Source organism: Mytilus californianus, unplaced genomic scaffold (genome assembly GCF_021869535.1).
Source record: "Mytilus californianus isolate M0D057914Y unplaced genomic scaffold, xbMytCali1.0.p SCAF_8, whole genome shotgun sequence".
Taxonomy (NCBI): Eukaryota; Metazoa; Mollusca; class Bivalvia; order Mytilida; family Mytilidae; genus Mytilus; species Mytilus californianus.
In genome coordinates, this window is record NW_026262734.1 from 86736225 (window position 1) to 86744113 (window position 7889).

Sequence of the window (7889 nt, forward strand, 5' to 3'; positions counted from 1 at the left end):
CAGTAACTGCGAGTGCTCTTAGATAAGAACTATCTGTTTTTGTTTTCTTGGGTTTGGTGTATCCGTATTGTTAGTCTGATGAATCACCTTTTTAACAGGTTTGTGTATCTTGTTTGTATGTTGTGTTTTACGCCATTGACCCAGGTTAGGTGAGTTGATCCCTCAAAAATATTAAACAACACCATATTCTTCATGTGTCCTTCGAAATTCAGACGTCTGTAATTCATTGTTTGTTGTTGTTGATTTTTGTCTGCTTTAGTTGTTTTTGTTATTGGTTTTTAGCATTAAACAGGCTGTTGTTTTTCTCTTTTGAGTTGTGTCATTTTATAGAAAATGAAAGGATATGGAGTGAATGTACATGGGACAAAATCGCACACAATACATAGAAAACATAGAAAATTATCAAATAACAGGGCTTTTATTCCTGTTCTTCATCTTGACAGTTGATGTAGGGTCTTCAACAATGAACGAATCACTCATACCCTACAACAAGGTCTATACTTGTTTCTCACTATATGGTAAGTGATTCGTTCATTCTTGAAGAAAGGTAAGAGCACTTTAGATGTTTACACCCTGGTTCGTTGGTTCCTGGATGATAGTTGTCTCAAGTTTTCCTTATTTTTATATAAACTTTATTTGTATATCAAATCTTCAAAATTCAGTATACTGTACCTTGTCTGATGAAGCTGTCATAGTACTGAAGAAGGTTTGCATTCTTTAGAACATAATGCAGCTGCCATTCTGACAAATTATGTGGTTGATTTGTTGCCATTCCGATTAATCATTCACCTACAAAAAACAAATCATGTATGATCTGATAAATACATGCATTTTAATGATATATAAATGTCCGACCTAAAAAAAAAAAAAAACGATTTGCACATTCAACATGTTTTCTTCCCGTTGAACTGATATTTCCCGACCTGTTTAGTCAGTTATGGTACACATTTGGTTAGATTGTTCATTGCAAAATATGAAAATATCAAAAGTGTGAAAACCCATGTATGCACACAATCCATAACAAAAGCATGTGTTTTCCCAAATAATGTTAGCTACCACTTTACACTGTCCTGAACTAGACAAAAATAGAAGGGACTATGAGTCATTTTTCTATATAGATACAAATTTTTTAAGATGATTTGGTAAACAAAAAATCTAACATTGATTTATGAGAATGGTGCAGAATATTATTTAAGTCTCATGTTAATTATTTTACGAAAACACACATCCATTCAAAGACTATTCTCATCTTATAAAGATGTCGGCCTACAAGGAAGTAAACGAGGACATATATAAACGTAAAGTATGTACATGAGTAGACCATTACACATACATAATCCGGAAACGCTGATAAGTATTTGAAGAGGACGCAGTTCTCGTATCAGCAGAAAAATCTATAAAAATAAATAATATAATAAATATACCAGTGAAGTTTTCTTTTTTTTAAATTTGCACAGAAACCAATTCCGGTGTCATGTTTTTCTGAAATACAGAAAGGAGGAATACTATTTCCCGGAATTTTCTATCTGATTACATTATAAAGGACCATACAGTTTTTCGCAATGTTTTCATATCTGATTACCAACAGTTATTATGAGGCAAGCAAACACTGTGACAAAAGACGAGTCTTTAATGATAATTCAACATACGATTTACTAAGATAGGAGACGAGATGCAACATGAGTTTTAGTGAAAACTCACCTGATAATGGAGATTGTTCAAAAATAAAGTATAAAAACTCTCCGCTGTGTCTATATTATCAAATTTCGTGTAGCAATATCTAAATAATACTTTAATAAGATATATAAAACGTATAGGCATGAGCGGAGGCTTCACCCTATAACATATGTTGGTACAAAATGTATTTGATAAATATGCTAGTATATGTAAAATATCTTTTTGGGTCAAGTCTTAGCTAATATCTCTTTTGTCCAAAAACTATGTGTAACATACACATTTGTTTGTCAGGAATGCTAATTTCTAAATGTTACATCTATAGGAGCTAAAGATATGTCAGTTTGTGCTACATATATTTACTTATTGTTTATATTAAACAGAAAAAAGTATAATGTAAATGCAGTAATATCTATTTTCGATGGCTTAGAGAAGAGACAAATCAAGAATACAAACAGTAACTGAAGGAATCGCATGCCATCTAAGAGGAGCGAGACTGGATGCTTCTACAGGGTAAGCGACTTCGTATATGCATGCATCATCCGCAATGATAAACACGTTTAGTCGTGTTTAGAGTTCAAGACCTTTTGAAGAGTTTTTTAGACACATTTAGCAGTTGACTTTGATCTGTACATTTCTCTTACAGTGTAGTTCACTTACCCTTTTCTTAAAGTAATCAAAGTATCATATTCCCTCATTTCAGCAATATATATACTGTTGTTTTAGTCGCCATAAACATCACAATAATGTAGAATAATTTGGCTAATATAAGTCTAGCAGTGTCGTGTGAAAATTATGTAGAATATTCTTTTTAGTAATATTTTCCTGTTAAACTACTTAAACATCACTCCACTTGTTTGACAATTGTAATTATTCATCTAAGCTACAATGTCGACCTTCCTGAAAGCTAACAAGGACATATTTGTACTCTTACTAGATAAACGATAATATCAGTACATTCGGGGAACTACGAAATACTTTGATAATAAATACATTTCTACAACGAAAGATAAGGATTGCGATGAACTATTTGTCTTATTCAAACATGATTGTTGGAAAATCTTTACGGATTTTAAACTACTTAAGAAAAAATTGTATTTAATTTGTTTTAAACTTTATATTTAAGATCATACCATTGTGTTATTTCCCGAAATAGCCTTAGTTTCTAGTTCACTGGGATATATGAGACGTCAGCACTCCTTGAAACGTGATTATGGGGTGACAGGACGTCATCAATATATATAAAAGTGAAATTAAAGAACTTTGCAAGAAGTTTTTGATTTTGTTTTTGGGAGGTTATGTATGTTAATTAAATATTCCTACAAAATTCGTATGTGAATATTGGTAAACATATACGGCCATTTTGATCCTAATATCATCTTACACATCTGGCCTAAAAATGTTCAATCTTGTTAAGAGGTCTAGACCTTTTGAAGAGCTTTTTCGACACGTTAAGCATTTGGCTGTGTTCATTTATAAAGTAAAATAACAAATACTAAACTCCGCGGAAAATTCTAAACGGAAAGTCCCTAAGCAAATGGCAAAATCAAAAGATCAAACACATCAAACAAATGGATAACAACTGTCATATTCCTGACTTTAATTTATCTTACGGTTTAGTGGACTTACATTTTTCTTGAAGTTATAACAGTGCTGTATTCCCTCCTTTCAGCAAAATGCATGCTGTTGTTAAGGGCTTTTAGTGGCTTTAAGCATTACAACAATGTAGAATAACTTTGTTAATTAAAGTCTAGCATTTTCATATGAAAATGCTGTAGAATATTTGTTTTAGAATACTTTCTTGCTAAACTACTTGAATATAATTGAATCTGTTTGATTCATCTAAGTTAAAATGTCGAAATTTCGGTAATTTAACAAGGACATAATTATATTCTAACTAGATATACGATTATATCAGTATATTTCAGGAGCTGTGAGATGCTTTGATAATAAATATATTATAAAACAGCAGATAGCGATTGAAATGAACTATTTGTCTTATATGTTTGTTGGGAAATCTTGATGGATTTTAAACTAATTATAAAAAAAAAATATTTAATTTGTTTTATCTTTATAATTATATAAATCCACATACATGTGTTATCTCTCCTCGCGAAAAGGAGGCAGGTCAAACTAGCAAAATGGAGGGAAAAATATCCAGAAGAACAACATTTGAGTATCATTTCCTTTGAACAATTCGGGTCCCTGGAATCGAAAAGTTTTTTCAATCTACGAAATAGAAGACATATGTCTGATGGAAATGAATATTCAAAGTTTTATTTTTGTCTTATATTTTTGCATTTAGGCTTCAAAATGTAAGTGCAAAACCACAAACACTGCCAAAATAGCCTCATTTTGAGATGCTCGCGTTAATGTATAAGTATGTACCAAGGCTTCATCCTAAAACATATTTTGGTACACATTTATTTGATCAAGATGCTAGTAAATGTTAAATATCTTTTAGGGTTAAGTCTAAGCTAATATCTCTTTTGTCCAAAAACTATGTGTAACATAAATACTGCTAATTGACCTCTTTGTCTTCCTTATAAGGTCTCTTTTGGTCCATTTATACCTCTCATTTCCTCAAAATTTCTACTTTTTAGGCCAATAAATAAAAATTTGGGGGTAACTTTCACTCATTTATGATAGAAATGTTATAATAAATAATTAATTGAAGTATTCAAGCTGAATGAAATATCCGTATAAAAGTTTACTGTCTCCAAGGAGGTTTCAATAAGTCCTTACGTAAAACTTAAATTTACTCGCGTTCCAGAGAGGGACATAAAAAGCTTCTCTTTTGGTGAATAATTTGTTGTTACTGCTATAAAAATAATTTCATTTACTTAAAACTATATATTTATTAAAGTATTTCTTAGGAAAATTTTTCTAGTATAGCAGAATATAAGAAATAAGGAGAAAAAGCTCCCCAAAACTCTAAGTATGGCTTGTTCTGTCAACTAATATTCATGGTAAAGTCCTATTTCAAGGAAATTGATTTTCCCCTATTAGTCTTTGTTAAATTTGCACTTTTCAAAAAAATGTGCAGAATTTGTCTTTGTTTCAAATAAAGAAATACTTGGCATGAGTAAAGTTTTATCCTGTCCAGTACTATAGAAAACATTTCACATCACATTTCATTGCATATAAGAAAATAACCATCACTGGAAGTTAACCAATCAAATTTTCCCACTTTTTTAACCTGTATACAAGCTTTAGTAACCATGTAACCTCAAGTTTCCAAAATATTCTATAGAAACCCCAAATAAAAAAATAATGGTGCTTTGAAATACCCAAGATATATGTTTATGACCCAGAAATGTTTTACTGCAATGAAATGTAGGATCAATTACCTACAACTGTCAAATTCAAGGGAATATTTTTTTTCGACCTATTTTCGTATGCAACCGGATGTGACATACTATGATTTGGTGGTATTACACCTATAGGAGCTTAGGATATGTCAAGTTATGCTACATATATGATACTTATTGTTTTTATTAAACAGAAAAAAGTATAAGGTTAATGCAGTAATATCTACGTGGCTAAGAGAAGACACAAATCAAGAATACAAAAAATAACTATAGGAATCTCATGACATCCAAGAGTAGCGAGACCGGATGCGTCGACAGGGCAAGCGACTTTGTACATGCATGCATCATCCGCAATGATTAAAAAAAAATAAGTCAACATACGTAATACCCATTAGTTGATATAGTTGACCGTTTTGATTATGTCAGGTTTTATGGAGTTCCCCCTTTTTGATTTTACCTTGGAGTTCCGTATTTTTACTTATACTTTTATATTACAATCGTGAATATGACGCAATCGGTAAAATTACAAATTAGACGAATACACAGCAGGTATATAGAAAGATCACGAAAGCGTCACTAGTGAGTTGCAACACCGACACATCGAACCGGAAAACTTATGTATGATGGTGACCGTAAAACGTATGCAGTCGTTCTTCTTCGTAATTCGTATGCAGCAGTGTTTGTGTAAGGAGCACATGTCTGTTAACGAAGTACGAGCGTTACCGTATTAACTGTTATATGTACGCGTCATACAAGGAGCAGTTGGTATGTTACTGCTGTGAAATAGAAAATCGAAATCGTCACGTGTGTGATAGACTCAATCTTGAAGTGGTCCATTTGTGTCAATATCGTGGAAGAGATCAAGATATGAGCCTGAACTTCTGCTTTCAGCTGTAACCTTAGTCTCAGATTCACAGAGATCCACTCATTGAAATGCTGGTTAATGAGTGACAGTTCGTCATCAATATATCTGAAAGTGAAATTAAAGAACTTTGTTGTTTAGACAGTTATGCATATTTTCAAATATACCTACAAAATCATTTTGTGTGCATTGGCATTTAAGACTTACAAGGCCATTATGAGATTTTAAAATCTAAAACGTCTGGCTAAAAACGTTAATAGAAATAAGAAGATGTGGTATGAGTGCCAATGCGACAACTCTCCATCCAAGTCACACCATGTATAAAAAGTAAAGATTGATAGGTCAAAGTACGGCCTTCAACCAGGTGCCTTGGCTCACACCGAACAGCAAGCTATAAAGGGCACCAAAACGACTAGTGTAAAAACAATTCAAACAGGAAAACCAACGGTCTAATCTATATAAAAAACGAGAAACGAAAACCACTTATGAACCACATCAACGAACGACAACTACCGAACAACGGGTTCCTGACTTAGGACAGGTGCATACAAATGCAGCTGGTTAAAACGTTTTAATAGGCGCCAACCTTCACCCTAACCTGAAATAGTAGTGTAACATTACAACATAGAAATACACACTATAAATTATCAATTGCATTGGCTTAACTCAATCAGAAAGACATATTTACAGAAACAAATAAACATACACTGAACGAATAAATTTGATCTATGACACAAGTCTTGTTTTGAGTTCAAGACCTTTCAGGGAGTTTTTTTTTTATACACGTTTGGCATTTTACTTTGATCTTTTCATTCTCTCATGGTTTAGTGCAGATAATTTTTTCATGAAGTAATTAAAGTGCTGTATTCCCTTATATAAGCAAAATGCATGCTGTTGTTTGAAGTTTTTAGTGGCTGTAAAAACCGCAACGTTATAGAATAATTTGGCTAATATAAGTCTAGCATTGTCATGTGAAAATGATGTAGAATATTTGTTTTAATAATAGCTACCTGTTAAACTACTTAAACATCACTCCATCTGTTTGGCCATTACCATTATTTATTTAAGCTTAAATGTCGACCTTTCGGGAAGTTATCAAGAACATAATAATACTCTAACTAGGCACAAGATTATATCAGTATATTCGGGAAATTATGAGATGCTTTGAAAATAAGTACATGTGAACAACGGAAGATAGGGTGTGAAATAAACTATTTGTCATAATCAAATACTTTTGTTTGTAAATCTTGAATGATTTTAAACAACTTTAAAAAAAAAACCCAACATATATTTAATTTGATTTATCTATATATGTAAGTCTACACCAATGTATTATCGTCCCTTGTCAAAGGGAGGCTTGTCAAACCAGCAAAATTGAGGGATACAGATATCAAGAAGAGAATGGTTTTGGGTATCTTTCCTTTTAAACTGTTTTGGCCTTTCGAAAAAAGAACGCTTTTATAAAATAACTAAATATAAGACATTCGTCTGATGGATATCAGTATTCAACGTTTTAAGTACAGTTCTTCCTAAGGACCATCCAGGCATATAATATAGGGTGGTAAAGGATAAATCACCATTTTGTTTTATTTTTAGTAAATGACTTCCTTTATTAATTTTTAGAAATATACCTAAACAGGTTTTTTTCTTAAAAATTAGATTGGGTCATTTCTTGGTCGAAACTTCTAATCACTGTTCATCTGAGAGTAGTATAAATGCATATGATGTGACCCACTTTGTTCATTCCAAAAAAATATTTGCAACTATTAATAAGAAAGTTATAATTTGTATATATACGAAAAACAATTATTTTCCAAGTTTAAATTAAAAAAAAGTAATGATAATGATCGTTAAGTATAAATTAAAAGACCTCAGAATATTGAGTTTATCATCAGTGGAATTATTCCAATTACCTCCCTTAGAAGAAAGGTTAACATAGAGGGCGATGTTTCAATGGCTGATACTGTTGGTACACAGTGTCCAGAGCAGAAGTTTGCTGGGGTAAAGTGTGGTTTTTCTGCCATATTTTCTAACGATAAAGA